Source organism: Rhinoderma darwinii, chromosome 1 (genome assembly GCF_050947455.1).
Source record: "Rhinoderma darwinii isolate aRhiDar2 chromosome 1, aRhiDar2.hap1, whole genome shotgun sequence".
Lineage (NCBI taxonomy): Eukaryota > Metazoa > Chordata > Amphibia > Anura > Rhinodermatidae > Rhinoderma > Rhinoderma darwinii.
The window spans coordinates 654,283,233-654,299,251 of record NC_134687.1 but is presented as its reverse complement, the minus strand read 5'-3'; the positions used below and the strand labels follow the sequence as shown (position 1 = coordinate 654,299,251).

At 46.2% G+C, this 16,019-nt stretch overlaps 1 protein-coding gene across 1 annotated transcript in view; it reads right to left on the bottom strand.

Moving 5' to 3' along the window:
- The window catches only part of LOC142701943 (oocyte zinc finger protein XlCOF29-like), a 30,301-nt gene extending 14,868 nt beyond the window's left edge, over positions 1 to 15,433 (bottom strand). The window contains exon 1 of the mRNA XM_075848165.1: positions 15,334 to 15,433. The gene's annotated coding sequence lies outside the window, so the exon portion shown is untranslated. The remainder of the gene's footprint in view (positions 1 to 15,333) is intronic.
- Between the last annotated feature and the right edge of the window lie 586 nt (positions 15,434 to 16,019).

The following is a 16,019-nucleotide window of genomic DNA, read 5'->3' as shown; positions in this document are numbered from 1 at the left end:
CTTCTGCTATACCTGTCCTCTGCTTCTACATTACTCTGTGCTCCTTCTAGACCTGTCCTCTGCCTTCTACATTACTCTGTGCTCCTCCTTCTAGACATATCCTCTGCTTCTACATTACTCTGTGCTCCTCCTTCTATACCTGTCCTCTGCTTCTACATTACACTGTGCTCCTCCTTCTACATTACTCTGTGCTCCTCCTTCTACATTACTCTGTGCTCCTCCTTCTATACCTGTCCTCCGCCTTCTACATTACTTTGTGCTCCTCCTTCTAGACATGTACCCCCATTTTTACACGATTCTGTGCTCCTACCTCTAGACCTGTCCTCCACCTTCTACATTACTCTGTGCTCCTCCTTCTAGACCACTCCCCTGCTTCTACATTGCTCTGTGCTCTTCCTTCTAGAACTGTCCACCACCTTCTAGAAGTTACATAGTTACATAGTTTGTACGGTTGAAAAAAGACATGTCCATCAAGTTCAACCAAAGGATGGGAAAGGGGAAGTAAAAAATTCTACACATAGGAGCTAATATTTTTTTGTTCTAGGAAATTATCTAAGCCTTTTTTAAAGCCATCTACTGTCCCTGCTGTGACCAGCTCCTGCGGTAGACTATTCCATAGATTCACAGTTCTCACAGTAAAGAAGGCTTGTCGCTTCTGCAGGTTGAACCTTTCTTTTGAGACGGAGGGAGTGTCCCCTTTTTTTTTAGGGGGTTTTACATGGAACAGGATTTCACCATATTTTTTGTATGTGCCATTCATATAATTATATAAGTTAATCATGTCCCCCCCTTAGTCGTCTTTTTTCAAGGCTAAATAGGTTTAGTTCTTTTAATCTCTCCTCATAACTTAGATTCTCCATGCCCCTTATTAGCTTTGTTGCTCTTCTTTGTATTTTACGCAACTCCAGGAAATCCTTTCTATGAACTGGAGCCCAGAACTGGACTGCATATTATAGATGAGGCCTCACTAATGCTTTGTAAAGTGGTAATATTACATCCCTGTCCCGCGAGTCCATGCCTCTCTTAATACACGACAATATCTTGCTGGCCTTAGAAGCAGCTGATTGACATTGCATGCTGTTATTTAGTTTATGATTTACAAGTAAACCCAGATCCTTCTCAACAAGTGACTCCCCCAGTGTAGCTCCCCCTAGGACATATGATGCATGCAGGTTGTTGGTACCCAGATGCATAACTTTACATTTATCTACATTAAACTTCATTTGCCAAGTGGACGCCCAAACACTCAGTGTGTTCAAATCAGCTTGCAATTCACGAACATCTTCTATAGACTGAACTATATTACAAAGCTTGGCGTCATCTGCAAAAATAGAAATAGTGCTATTAATCCCATCCTCTATATCATTAATAAATAAGTTGAATAATAAATAGTGGTCCCAGCACTGAAGCCTGGGGTACACCACTTATAACCGGTGACCATTCAGAGTAGGAATCATTGACCACAACTCTCTGGATACGATCCTTGAGACAATTCTCAATCCAATTACAAACTAAACTATCTAAACCTATAGTCCTTAATTTACCCATTAGATGTCTATGAGGTACAGTGTCAAATGCCTTTGCAAAGTCCAAAAACACTATATCCATAGCGGCCCCTCTGTCTAGGCTTCTGCTCACCTCTTCATAAAAACAAAATCAGGTTGGTTTGACAGCTTCTGTCCTTAGTAAAACCGTGCTGGCTGTCACTTCTAGTACTATTTATTGTCACATAATTCTGTACATAGTCCCTCAATAGCCCCTCAAACATTTTCCCCACAATTGAGGTTAAGCTTACTGGTCTAGAATTACCCTGCGAAGACCTAGAGCTCTTTTTGAAAATAGGCACCACATTTGCCCTGCGCCAGTCCCATGGCACTATACCAGTCACGAGAGAATCTCTAAATATTATGAAGACGGGGACAGAAATAACTAAACTAAGCTCCTTAAGAACTCTAGGGTGTAACCCATCTGGTCCCAGGGCCTTGTGCACATTTATTTTATTTCATTTAGCTTGCACCAGATCGACATTCATCCAATTCAGTATATCATCTGATATATTAACAGCACTGGCACCAGCTACATCAGCTGCTCTTTCTTCTGTTGTATATACAGAGCGGAACAACCCATTTAGTAACTCTGCCTTCTCTTGATCCCTTGTGACCAACTCCCCATTACCACTATCTAGGCATCCTACATGTTCAGACCTTGGCTTTTTTGCATTATATGCTTGAAGAATTTTTTGGGATTTGTTTTACTATCCTTGGCCACCTGCCTTTCATTTTGTATTTTTGATGATTTTATTACCTTTTTACGTGTCCTCTTCTTCTACATTACTCTGAGCTCCTCCATCTAGACCTGTCCACTGCTTCTACATTACTCTGTGCTCCTCCTTCTAGACCTGTCCTCTGCGCTTCTCCTTCTAGACCTGTCCTCTGCTTCTACATTATTCTGTGCTTCTCCTTCTAGACCTATCCTCTACTTCTACATTACACTGTGCTCCTCCTTCTAGTCATGTCCCCCACTTTTACACTATTCTCTGCTCCTACCTCTAGACCTGTTCTCCACCTTCTACATTACTCTGTGCTCCTCCTTCTAGACCACTTCCCTGCTTCTACATTGCTCTGTGCTCCTCCTTCTAGACCTGTCCACCACCTTCTAGACGTGTCCTCTTCTACATTACACTGTGCTACTCCTTCTGGACCGGTCCTCTGCTTCTACATTACTCTGTGCTCCTCCTTCTAGACCTGTCCTCTGCTTCTACATTACTCTGTGCTCCTCCTTCTAGACCTGTCCTCTGCTTCTACATTACTCTGTGCTCCTTCTGCTATACCTGTCCTTTGCTTCTACATTACACTGTGCTCCTTCTATACCTGTCCTCCGCCTTCTACATTACTTTGTGCTCCTCCTTCTAGACCTGTTCGCCACTTTTACACTATTCTGTGCTCCTACCTCTAGACCTGTCCTCCACCTTCTACATTGCTCTGTGCTCCTCCTTCTAGACCTGTCCTCTGCTATTACATTATTCTGGGCTCCTCCTTCTATACCTGTCCTCTGCGCCCCTCCTTTAAAGAGGCTCTGTCACCAGATTTTCAAACCCCTATCTCCTATTGCAGCAGATCGGCGCTGCAATGTAGATAACAGTAACATGTTTTTTTTTTCAAAAACGAGCATTTTTGGCCAAGTTATGACCATTTTTATATTTATGCAAATGAGCCTTTCTTAAGTACAACTGGGCGTGTTTAAAGTTATGTCCAAGTGGGCGTGTATTGTGTGTGTACATCTGGGCGTTTTTACTTGTTTTACTAGCTGGGCGTTGTGAATAGAAGTGTATGATGCTGACGAATCAGCATCATCCACTTCTCTTTGTTATCACCCAGCTTCTGGCAGTTCAGACACACAGCGTGTCCTCGCTCATCCGACGCGATGAAGTTCCTGTGGGAGGAAGTGAGTGACGTCACAGCGTGATCTCTCGAGAACACGCTGGGTGTCTGTGAACTGCCAGAAGCTGGGTGATAACGAAGAGAAGTGGATGATGCTGATTCGTCAGCATCATACACTTCTATTCACAACGCCCAGCTAGTAAAACAAGTAAAAACGCCCAGATGTACACACACAATACACGCCCAGATGTACACACACAATACACGCCCACTTGGACATAACTTTAAACACGCCCAGTTGTCCTTAAGAAAGGCTAATTTGCATAAATATATATAAATGGTCATAACTTGGCCAAAAATGCTTGTTTTTGAAAAAAAAATATGTTACTGTTATCTACATTGCAGCGCCGATCTGCTGCAATAGGAGATAGGGGTTTGAAAATCTGGTGACAGAGCCTCTTTAAGACCTGTCCTCTGCTTCTACATTACTCTGTGCTCCTCCTTCTACACCTGTCCTCCGCTTCTGCATTACTCTGTGCTCCGCCTTCTAGACCTGTTGTAATGAATCGGGGTAGGAAGACGAACAGGTGAACCCTGATCTACCAGCAACTCAGTCCCTGCCTACTTGCACGGCCCGTCCTAACTGACGGCGTACAACTGGGAGACGGTCCCTAGGCAGTGGTGAACGAGCCGAGTCAAACCAGGAGAGTACGTAGTAGCAAAATCAGAGCAGGAGAATAGTCAGTCAAGCCAGGGTCAATAAGTAACTGCGGTCAATCAGGTAAATAGCAGGAATCGCAGAGCCAGGAAACCAGACAATCACAGGCAAGGAACATGCTGCAAGTGAGGGTATAAATAGACCAAGGGCGGGCGCTAGAACCGTCAGGCCAGGCTGTGATAGGTTCTTCCTCTCCTCAGCCTGCCAGCCTGAGTGGTAACAGATCGCGTCACTCTAGCAGACCTTGGAGCTGATGAAGGCTGATTAACCCCGGGCGTCGACACAGAACCTGTGTCTGGCAAACCCTTTACAGTACCCCCTTTTATGAGGGGTCACTGGACCCTTCCTAGGTGGACCTGGGTTGTTGGGGAACCGAAGATGGAACTTCCTGAGCAATATACCGGCGTGAACATCCCGGGCGGGTACCCAAGTCCTCTCCTCAGGCCCGTATCCTCTTCAATGGACCAGGTACTGGAGGGAGCCTTGGACCATCCTGCAGTCCACAATCTTGGCTACCTCGAATTCTACCCAATCAGTAGTGAGAACAGGGACCGGAGGTTTCCTCGATGTAGCCAAGGACGGGGAGCAGCTTTTCAAGAGGGAGGCATGGAACACGTTGTGTACCTCAAAAGACGGGGGTAACTCCGACCGGAAGGAGACAGCGTTAAGGACCTCAATGACCTTGTACGGCCCTATATACCGGGGAGCAAATTTCTTGGACGGAACTTTAAGGCGCAAATTTTTAGAAGACAGCCACACCAGATCTCCGACCACAAACAGGCTGTTAGTTAAACGTCTTTTATCTGCCTGAGTCTTTTGGATGCTCTGCGACGCCTCAAGGTTCTTCTGAACCTGGGCCCAGACTGTGCACATTTCCCGATGAACGACATCTACCTCGGGATTGTTGGAACCACCAGGTGAAACGGAGGAGAACCGTGGATTAAACCCAAAATTACAGAAGAAGGGGGAGACCCCTGACGGGTTACTGACCTTGTTATTTAGGGAAATTTCAGCGAGGATGAAGGAGACCCAATCATTTTGACAGTCTGAGATAAAACACCTTAAGTATTGTTCAAGAGACTGATTAGTCCTCTCAGTTTGGCCATTAGTTTCAGGATGGAAGGCCGAGGAAAAGGACAGATCAAACTCCAGCTTCTTACAGAAAGTTCTCCAAAACAATGAAACAAATTGTACCCCTCTGTCAGAAACAAATATTGACCGGAACCCCATGGATACGCAGGATGTGTTTGACAAACAAGGTAGCTAACGTCTTGCCATTGGGTAGTTTCTTGAGGGGTACAAAGTGGCACATCTTACTGAAGCGGTCTACTACAACCCACACCACCGACTTGCCTTGGGATGGAGGCAGATCGGTGATAAAATCCATGGAGATATGGGTTCAAGGTCTCTGGGGAATGGGCAAAGAACATGGTAAGCCCGCAGGTCGGGACCTGGTAGTCTTGGACCTAGCACAAATTTCACAAGCGGCGACGTAGGTCTTAACGTCTTTAAGCAACCCAGGCGACCAATAGGTTCTAGAAATGAGGTGCTTGGTACCCAGGATGCCTGGATGGCCAGATAGTGCAGAGTCATGATTCTGCCTGAGCAACCTTATCCGGAATTGCAGGGGAACAAACAGCTTGTTCTCAGGAAGGTTCACGGGAGCAGAACCTTGATAAGCCGCAATTTCAGAGACTAAGTCTGAATCCACAGAGGGTATGATTATACCTGGGGGAAAAATACAAGCGGGATCCTCCTCAGGAGGAGGGCTGGCCATGAAGCTACGGGACAGAGCATCAGTTTTAATATATTTTGACCCAGCCCTATAGGTAACCACAAAGTTGAATCTCGTAAAAAACCACGCCCATCGAGCTTGTCTCGGGTTTAGCCTCCGGGCAGATTCTAGGAAAACCAGATTCTTGTGGTCAGTAAGGACCGTTACCTGGTGCCTAGCCCCCTCCAGGAAGTGGCGCCACTCTTCAAATGCCCATTTAATGGCTAAGAGTTCGCTGTTGCCAACGTCATAGTTTCTCTCAGTGGAGAACTTCCTGGAGAAGTAGGCATAGGGACGGATATGGGTGAGAGACCTAGTACCCTGGGACAAGACAGCACCCACTCCCACCTCGGAGGCGTCAACCTCCACGATGAATGGCTCCATTTGGTTAGGCTGAATCAGCACTCGGGCAGAGACAAAGCACCTCTTAAGGATCTCAAACGCCTGGACCGCCTCCGGAGGCCAGTGGAGGAGATCAGCACCTTTACGAGTGAGGTCCGTAAGAGGCTTAGCGATGACCGAGAAGTTAGCAATAAATCTCCTGTAATAATTAGCAAACCCCAGGAAACACTGTAAGGCCTTTAGGGAGGGAGGGCGGACCCATTCTGCCACAGCCTAAACCTTGGCAGGGTCCATGCGGAATTCGTTAGGAGTGAGGATTTGACCCAAAAATGGTATCTCCTGCACCCCAAACATGCATTTTTCGGTTTTTGCAAAGAGTTTGTTTTTCCGAAGGGCCTGGAGCACCTTCCTGACATGCTCGATGTGGGAGGACCAGTCCTTGGAAAACACAAGTATATCATCAAGGTACACTACAAGAAATACCCCCAGATAGTCTCTTAAAATCTCTATTATGAAATTCTGGAAGACCGCGGGAGCATCAGACAACCCAAAGGGCATGACGAGATATTCGAAATGACCTTCGGATGTATTAAACGCAGTCTTCCACTCATCCCCCTCTCTGAACCGGATAAGGTTATAAGCCCCCCCCCGAAGATCAAACTTAGAGAACCATTGGGCCTCCTGAACCTGATTGAAGAGATCAGGAATCAAAGGAAGGGGATATTGGTTCCTCACAGTGATCGTATTTAAATTTCGGTAATCGATGCACGGCCTAAGACCACCATCCTTCTTCCACATGAAGAAGCCAGAACCTACCGGAGAAGTAGAGGGGCGAATGTAACACTTGGCCAGGCTTTCCTGGATATATTCTCTCATGGCTTCACGTTCAGGACAAGAGAGATTAAATATCCTACCTTTAGGGAGCTTAGCTCCTGGTACCAAATCGATTGCGCAATCGTATTCTCTATGTGGAGGTAACTCTTCGGAGGCCCTTTTAGAAAAGACATCAGCGAAGTCCTGAATAAACTCAGGTAGAGTGTTCACCTCCTCAGGGAGAGAAACCAAATTAATAGAAAAAGATGACGTCATGCATTCATTACCCCATTTAGTAAGATCCCCAGTATTCCAGTTAAACGTGGGATTATGCGTCTGCAACCAAGAAAGGCCCAAAATCAAATCGGACGATAACCCCTGCATCACTAACACAGAACACTGCTCCAAATGCATGGAGCCAACAATGAGTTAAAAAACAGGAGTATGCTGCATAAAAAACCCATTAGCAAGCGGAGTGGAGTCGATACCCACTACCGGGACAGGTTTAGGCAAATCAAGTAATGGCATAGCTAGAGACATAGCAAATTCCACAGACATATTAGCGGCAGACCCTGAATCCACGAAGGCACTGCCGGTGGCAGACCTACCATCAAAAGGGAAGCAAGATTTTATTAGGCTTCATATTTACAGGAAATACCTGTGGACCCAAGCGACCTCTCCGATGGTCACTTAGGCGCGGAAGTTTTCCAGCTGCTTATTCTTGCGCCTGGGACAGGAGTTCAATTGATGCTTGTCATCCCCACAGTAGAAGCAGAGACCAGTCTTCATGCGGAAATCTCTACTTTGTTGGGGAGACACGGAGGCCCCGATTTGCATCTGTTCATCCGAGTTCTCAGTGGAAGAACGAAGCAACGGAACCTCTGGAGCCATCATAGGGGAGCCAGAGGTGAAGGCACCAGAGCGTTCAAGTCGTCACTCCCTGATCCGTCGGTCAAGACGTACCGCTAAAGCCATAGCCTGATCTAGAGAGTCTGAAGTGGGATAGCTAACTAAAAGGTCTTTCAGGGCGTTCGACAGACACAATCTAAACTGGCACCTCAAGGCAGGGTCATTACACCGAGAAGCTACACACCACTTCCTAAAGTCAGAACAGTACTCCTCAACGGGTCTCTTACCCTGACATAAGGTCACCAGCTGATTCTCGGCAAAGGCAGTCTTGTCAGTCTCGTCATAGATGAGCCCGAGAGCAGGAAAAAAAAAAAAGGTCAACAGAAGAAAGTTCAGGGGCGTCAGGAGCCAAGGAGAAGGCCCATTCCTGGGGGCCGTCCTGGAGCCGGGACATAATTATACCCACTCGCTGGCTCTCAGAACTTGAGGAGTGGGGCCTTAATCGGAAATAGAGTCTACAACTCTCCCGAAAAGAGAAAAAAGTCTTCCGGTCCCCTGAGAACCGGTCAGGCCACTTGAGGTGGGGTTCAAGAGGTGAGGTGAAGGGCACTACCTGGGTAGCATCACACTGGTTGAACCTCTGAGCCAGGTCTTGGACCTGTAGGGAGAGACCCTGCATTTGCTAAGCCAGGGCCTCAAGGGGGTCCATAGTAGAGTCAGGGACCAGGGTAAGAAAAGGTATAGGGCCTGTGATTATGTAATGAATCGGGGTAGGGAGACGGACAGGTGAGCCCTAATCTACCCGCAAATCAGTCCCTGCCTACTTGCACGGCCCGTCCTAAGTGACGGCGTACAACTTGGCGACGGTCCCTACGCTCAATAAGTGCAAGACAGACAACACAAGACAAGGGCACACAGAAGCAAAAGGGGAAGAAGGGGCAGTTGCCCACGGAAACACCGTGAGCAACAGGCAGTGGTGAACGAGCCGAGTCAAACCAGGAGAGTACGTAGTAGCAAAATCAGAGCAGGAGAATAGTCAGTCAAGCCAGGGTCAATAAGTAACAGCGGTCAATCAGGTAAATAGCAGGAATCGCAGAGCCAGGAAACCAGACAATCACAGGCAAGGAACATGCTGCAAGTGAGGGTATAAATAGACCAAGGATGGGAGCTAGAACCGTCAGGCCAGGCTGTGATAGGTTCTCCTTCTCCTCAGCCTTCCAGCCTGAGTGGTAACAGATCGCGTCACTCTAGCAGACCTTGGAGCTGATGAAGGCTGATTAACCCCGGGCGTCGACACAGAATCTGTGTCTGGCAAACCCTTTACACCTGTCCTCCGCTTCTACATTACTCTGTGCTCCTCCTTGTAGACCTGTCCCCTGCTTCTACATTACTCTCTGCTCCTCCTTCTAGTCCTGTCCCCTGCTTCTACATTACTCTGTGCTCCTCCTTCTAGTCCTGTCCTCTGCTTCTACATTTCTACGTGCCCCTCTTTCTAGACCTGTCCTCTGCTTCTACATTACTCTGTGCTCCTCCTTCTAGACCTGTCCTCTGCTTCTACATTACTCTGTGATCCTCCTTCTAGACCTGTCCTCTGCTTCTACATTACTCTGTGCCCCTACTTCTAGACCTGTCCTATGCTTCTACATTACTCTGTGCTCCTCCTTCTAGGCCGGTCCTCCGATTCTACATTACTCTGTGCTGCTCCTTTTAGACCTGTCGACCCCCTTCAACACAGTAGACCACACCCTCCTGATACAAATTCTCTAGTTCCTTGACAGACTTGGCCCTCTCCTGGATCTCCTCATACCTTACCAACTAAAGATTTACATATATTGAGAAAAGAAAGAGTCCTAAAGCTATATGTAAAGTAGAAAAGATGAATTTTATTACACATAAATTACACATCAAACAAATTGATAAAAAACATGGTGAGGTTTCTAAAAAGAAGAAGTTGCTTGTGGGTCACGTAAAAGTAATACATAACCATTGGGACCTAGGCATAATTGGATATAAATGGTAGAGGAGCATGCAGAAGTACAATATAGTAATTAAAGGGGTATTCCGGAACTAAAAAATTACATTTATTTAAATAAAACAATGAAAAAGATATAACTTTCCAATGTACTTACGTTTCATCAGATGGCTGTAGCGTCGTATATCCTCCTCCGTCGCCGTCCCCTTAGCAATGCAAAATCTGCACTTCCTGTGCAGACCCGTCCATTTGGTCTTCTGCCTTGCTTCCGGTTTCCGGCTTTCACACTGTACGGTTACGTCATCAAAAATGACGTAACCGTACCACGTGCTTCTTTATTGAATTAGAGCATGCGTGGTGAACACACTCCACCGCGCATGCTCTGTGAAATTATGTGGCTGCGTCTTCAGCGGCCGTGTATATTACACTGCGCATGCGCAAGGTTGAAGGTGTGTAGCGGTGTGTATACGAAGTTGCAGGAATAACGGCCGTTTCGGCCGTCTTCCCGACAGGTGCAGGAGCTGTGACAGCTGCTGTCTCGTACAGCAGCTGCCGCAGCTCCTACAGCGGGGACCGATCGCTGTGTCCCCGCTGTCTAACCCCTTAAAAGCCGCGTTCTATAGAGATCGCGGGTTTTTAGGGGTTAAGTTACCATCGCCGGCCTGCTACACGATAGCGGCCGGCGATGGTTACTATGGCAACCGGACACCAAACAAAGGCGTCCGGCTATGCCATCGACGGAAGCCTAGTGGGTCCTGACAAAGTCAGGACCCACTATGCTTGCTGTCAGTGAATAGCTGACAGTTCTAATACACTGCACTACGGATGTAGTGCAGTGTATTAGAATAGCGATCAGGGCCTCCTGCCCTCAAGTCCCCTAGTGGGACAAAGTAATAAAGTAAAAAAAAAAGTTAAAAAAGATGTGTAAAAATAAGAAATTAAAAGTTAAAAAAATCCCCCTTTTTTTCCCTTATCAGTCCTTTTTTATTAATAAAAATATATAAATAAACGATACATAATTGGTATCGCCGCGTCCGTAACGGCCTGAACTACAAAATTATTTCGTTATTTATCCCGCGCGGTGAACGCCGTAAAAGAAAATAATAATATACCGTACCAAAATCACAATTGTTTGGTCACTTCACCTCCCAAAAAATGTATTAAAAATAGATCAAAAAGTTGCATTTACCGAAAAATGTTACTGATCGAAACTACAGTTCGTTACGCAAAAAATAAGTCCTCGCACGGCTTTATTGATGGAAAAATTATAAAGTTCTGGCTCTTAGAATAAGGTAACAAAAAGTGAATGATTTTTTACAAAACGTATTTTATTGTGCAAACGCCATAAGACATAAAAAAACTATAAACATCTGGTGTCACCGTAAGGCCGAGTTTACACGAGCGTGTGCGTTTTGTGCAAGCAAAAAGCGCGGCGTTTTGCGTGCGCAAAAAGCACTTAACAGCTCCGTGTGTCAGCCCTTTATGATGCGCGGCTGCGTGCTTTTCGCGCAGCCGCCATCATTATGACACTCCGTTTGGATGTTTGTAAACAGAAAAGAACGTGGTGCTTTTCTGTTTTCATTCATCCTTTACAGTGCTGTTGCGTGAATCACGCGCGTCCCACGGAATTGCTTCCGTGCGACATGCGTGGTTTTCACACACCCATTGACTTCAATGGGTGCGTGATGCGCGAACAGCGCACAAATATAGGACGTCGTGCGTTTCACGCAGCGGACATACGCTGCGTGAAAATCACGCCCACCTGGCTGCACGGCCCCATAGAGTAACATAGGTCCCTGCGACGCGCGTTGCAAAAACGTATAATACGCTCGTGTAAATGAGCCCTAATCGTATCGCCCCATAGAATAAAGTGAATATGTCATTTATAGCGCACGGTGAACGCTGTAACAAAAATAGAATTAAAAAACAATAGAATTGCTGTTTTTTAGTCACCGCGCCACTTAAAAATAGAATAAAAACTGATCAAAAAGCTGCATGCACCCCAAGAAAACTACAATGTATTCCTCAAGGGGTCTAGTTTCCAAAATGGGATCACCTTTTGGGGGTTTCCACTATTTTGGTACCACAAGACCTATTCAAACCGGACATGGTGCCTAATAAAAAGGCGGCCTCAAAATCCACTAGGTGCTCCTTTGCTTCTGAGGCCGGTGCTTCAGTCCATTACCGCCCGAGGGCCACATGTGGGATATTTCTACTGCAGAATCTGGACAATAAGTATTGAGTTGCGTTTCTCTGGTAAAACATTTTGTGCATAAACTTTCTAAATGCTGTTGTGAATACTTTGAGGGGTCTAGTTTCTAAAATGTCGTGTTTCATAGGGGTGTCTAATATATAGGCCCCTCAAAGCCACTTCAGAACTGAACTGGAAGCCCAAAAAAAATAATTAGGCAATACTTCGCTTCTATACGAACTAGTTAGCGATTCACAGTGTGATGAAGTAAGGGGAAGCAGCGCTTATACGAGCGGTGCACCCCCTTCAAACAGCCGATGACTTTTCAGTTCACAGGTAGCAGAGTTACATGATGGGGAATTTGTTTTCCTGTTGTGTAACTCTGCTACCTGTCAATGGAAAAATCAGCTGCCAGAGTGAAAAATGTTTCCACACAGAGGAGTACCGCAAAGAAACACCTGGGAATCAGACATGATGGACTAACATTTTTCCCTGTGGTGGATGACTTTTCAGTTGACAGGTAGCAGAGTTACATGAAGGGGAATTATTTTTCATCGATGGCTAGTTAGGAGCGCTGCTTCCCTTTAGTTTTTTCTTGCTCACTGTGAATCTCCGACACAGGATGCAGCGGCGATCCACAGGTATTGCTCCTTTTATCCCAATTCACATGTTAGAATTCAATTTTTTTTATTTTATATATATATATATATATATATATATATATATATATATATATATATATATATATATATATATAAAATACAGTATTTAAAACTAAGACTGTATAAACAGTTAATATACATTTAGAAAACTTATAATTATAAAGACCAAACTTTACGTATCATCATATAGGGTCAGTGTTGTTTAAAAACGCAGATATCCAGTGATTTCAGCTTGTGCTAGCAGTAATAGAATGAGAGCACCAAAATGAAGACTGAGATTGCAGAAGTTAGTAGAGCTGGGTGTAGTAGGCGGAGCAAGTGCACTGCTGCATGCACATTGCATGCTGGGACTAGAGCAGTGCATGCAGGGAGGAGAAACACAGGAAGAGAAGAGGAATGAACTTACTGAGCAAAACAAACCTCTCCAGGTAAACAATAGGGAGTAATGTTACTAAAACCATTTATTATCAAGAAAAAGCTAGACAGAGTGCACTAATATCTTAATAGAGGAACATTGCATTGATTTAAGAAATAAAAAAAAGTATTGGAAAACCCCTTTAATAATTAGAGAAGAGCTGCTGTCTATCAGATATGAATCCAATGTGTCTATATCATTCCAGAGAAAGGGGGTCCACATTAAAGAGGTAATGGTCGTGATCCATTACCCCCTGAGGAAGCTGATACAGTGAAACGCGCGTTGGGGTGGCTATTTTCTGCACGTGGATCACGACCATTACCTCTTTAACCATGGGTGAGTGCTTTCTTTCTGGCTCTCTCTGGTGATTCCAGATGAGTAGCTTTGCATACCCCGTATACCTTGCATACCTATTGAAGCTATACTTGGACTGGATGGTACTCTTTTTTTTTTCTCGGGGATTCTCTGTATGGTATCTTCATTTGATACTAAGATTTGATGTTTTCCCTTCGAGCATTATTGAGGATGTCCGGATCTGGTAGATATGCATTTGAGAAAAGGGCTATTCTTATGGACCCCCTTTCTCTGGAATGATATAGACATATTGGATTCATATCTGATAGACAGCAGCTCTTCTGTAATTATTAATTACTATATTGTACTTCTGCATGCTCCTCTACCATTTATATCCAATTATGCCTAGGTCCCCATGGTTATGTATTACTCTTACGTGACCCACAAGCAACTTCTTCTTTTTAGAAACCTCGCCATGTCTTTTATCAATTTGTTTGATGTGTAATTTATGTGTAATAAAATTCATCTTTTCTACTTTACATATAGCTTTAGGACTCTTTCTTTTCTCAATATATGCTATGCATTCAGTGAGTCTGCTATTCTGCGATATTTTGGGGGTGCCTGATACCAATGTTGGTCATACCTAACCAGTTACTTGTCCCTGTGAGACATTTGTCTATAAACAACTAAACATTTAGTATCTCCCACTCACGCACCACCAGCTCCTTGTCCCACCCTCTCTGTTAGATTCCTGGGACCCTTACTCTTCTCCATCTAAAACCTTTGTGATATTTACCCCCCTGGTCTTGATGTTCCCTCCCTGCTATCTAGAGTGTATAACAGTTATCTCCTCCTTCACCTCCCGCTTCCTAAACATCAACATGGAGAAAATTTAGTCATCTTTACCCCATTTCACTCACCCCCCCCCCTCACCAGAACTATCAATCACAGGTAATGGCTCCACACTTTTCCCCGTCTCACAGGTCGCTGTATTGGGATAACCCTTAATGTCAGACAGAACAGCCAAACGCTTCCCACTTCTTGCTGCCTCCACCTCATAAACCCTCTACAAGTCGGCCTCTCCTCCCCCTCTAGAAGTCCGTCTCCCCTCCCCCTCTAGAAGTCCGTCTCCCCTCCCCCTCTAGAAGTCCGTCTCCCCTCCCCCTCTACAAGTCGGCCTCTCCTCCCCCTCTAGAAGTCGGCCTCTGCTCCCCCTCTAGAAGTCCGTCTTTCCTCCCCCTCTAGAAGTCGGCCTCTCCTCCCCCTCTAGAAGTCGGCCTCTCCTCCCCCTCTAGAAGTCGGCCTCTCCTCCCCCTCTGGAAGTCCGTCTTCCCTCCCCCTCTAGAAGTCCGTCTTCCCTCCCCCACTAGAAGTCCGTCTTCCCTCCCCCTCTAGAAGTCCGTCTTCCCTCCCCCTCTAGAAGTCCGTCTTCCCTCCCCATCTACAAGTCGATCTTTCCTCCCCCTCTAGAAGTCGGCCTCTCCTCCCCCTCTGGAAGTCCGTCTTCCCTCCCCCTCTAGAAGTCCGTCTTCCCTCCCCCTCTAGAAGTCGGTCTTTCCTCCCCCCTCTAGAAGTCGGTCTTTCCTCCCCCCTCTAGAAGTCGGTCTTTCCTCCCCCTCTACAAGTCCGTCTCTCCTCCCCCTCCAGAGGTCCGTCTTTCCTCACCCTCGTACACACATAAATGCCAGTACATATGTCCTCATCATCCACCGTCTAGACTACTCCACCATCCTCCTCTGTGGCTTCCCATCTTACACTATTGCACCCTCCTACCCATTCTCACCTCTGCTGCAGGGGTAAATCTACCTCTCCCCTCATTCCACCTCTGCGGTCACTGGTCACCCATTACCTACTAAATTATGTACAACACTGTGCCAAACAAACGCACCAAAACCGCACATAAATGACATCATGTAACCTTACCTTACTACTGCATCATGGGAAATCTCCTGACTGATAACAGAGAGAACACTAAACAACAGCAGTGACCGGAAGTCATGTACACCCGACCATCGCCCCTCCACCTCATACACCGCAACAGCTGAAGGACCTGTGATGACGTCACCACCATGTGGCCTAGAGGGGCGGGGCTCATCAGTGGAGGCATAGTCCCGCCCCCTGAAAGGGACCACGCATGTCACGTGATCATCACTTTACACAGCACAGGAGCTACGTCCCCACACAGAGCCCCGCCTCCTCATGTTCTTTATTCATCGCTTACTTTTACCAGTACTAAGCTCCGCCCCTGATACATCGTCACGTGATGTTGATATTATGATTGATCCTTCATTCACCACATCGTTCAACTGATAAGCTCCGCCCCTCCCATCCCGTTCACATGGTGATGACGTCATCACAGGTCCTTTAGCCACAAGCTATTATATTTCGCACTGCTTACCTCCGAACACTCCTGCACTGGTCACATGATCTTCATGGCCCTTCACGTGATCATTATCACAGGTCCTTGATTCACCACGTCTCTACACTTATGCGCTCCGCCCCTCCTCTGGTCACATGATGGTGACGTCATCACAGGTCCTGCAGCTATTGCCGTGTATGAGGTAGAAAGCAGCGCTGGTCGGGTGTTCTCTCTGTTATCAGTCACCCCT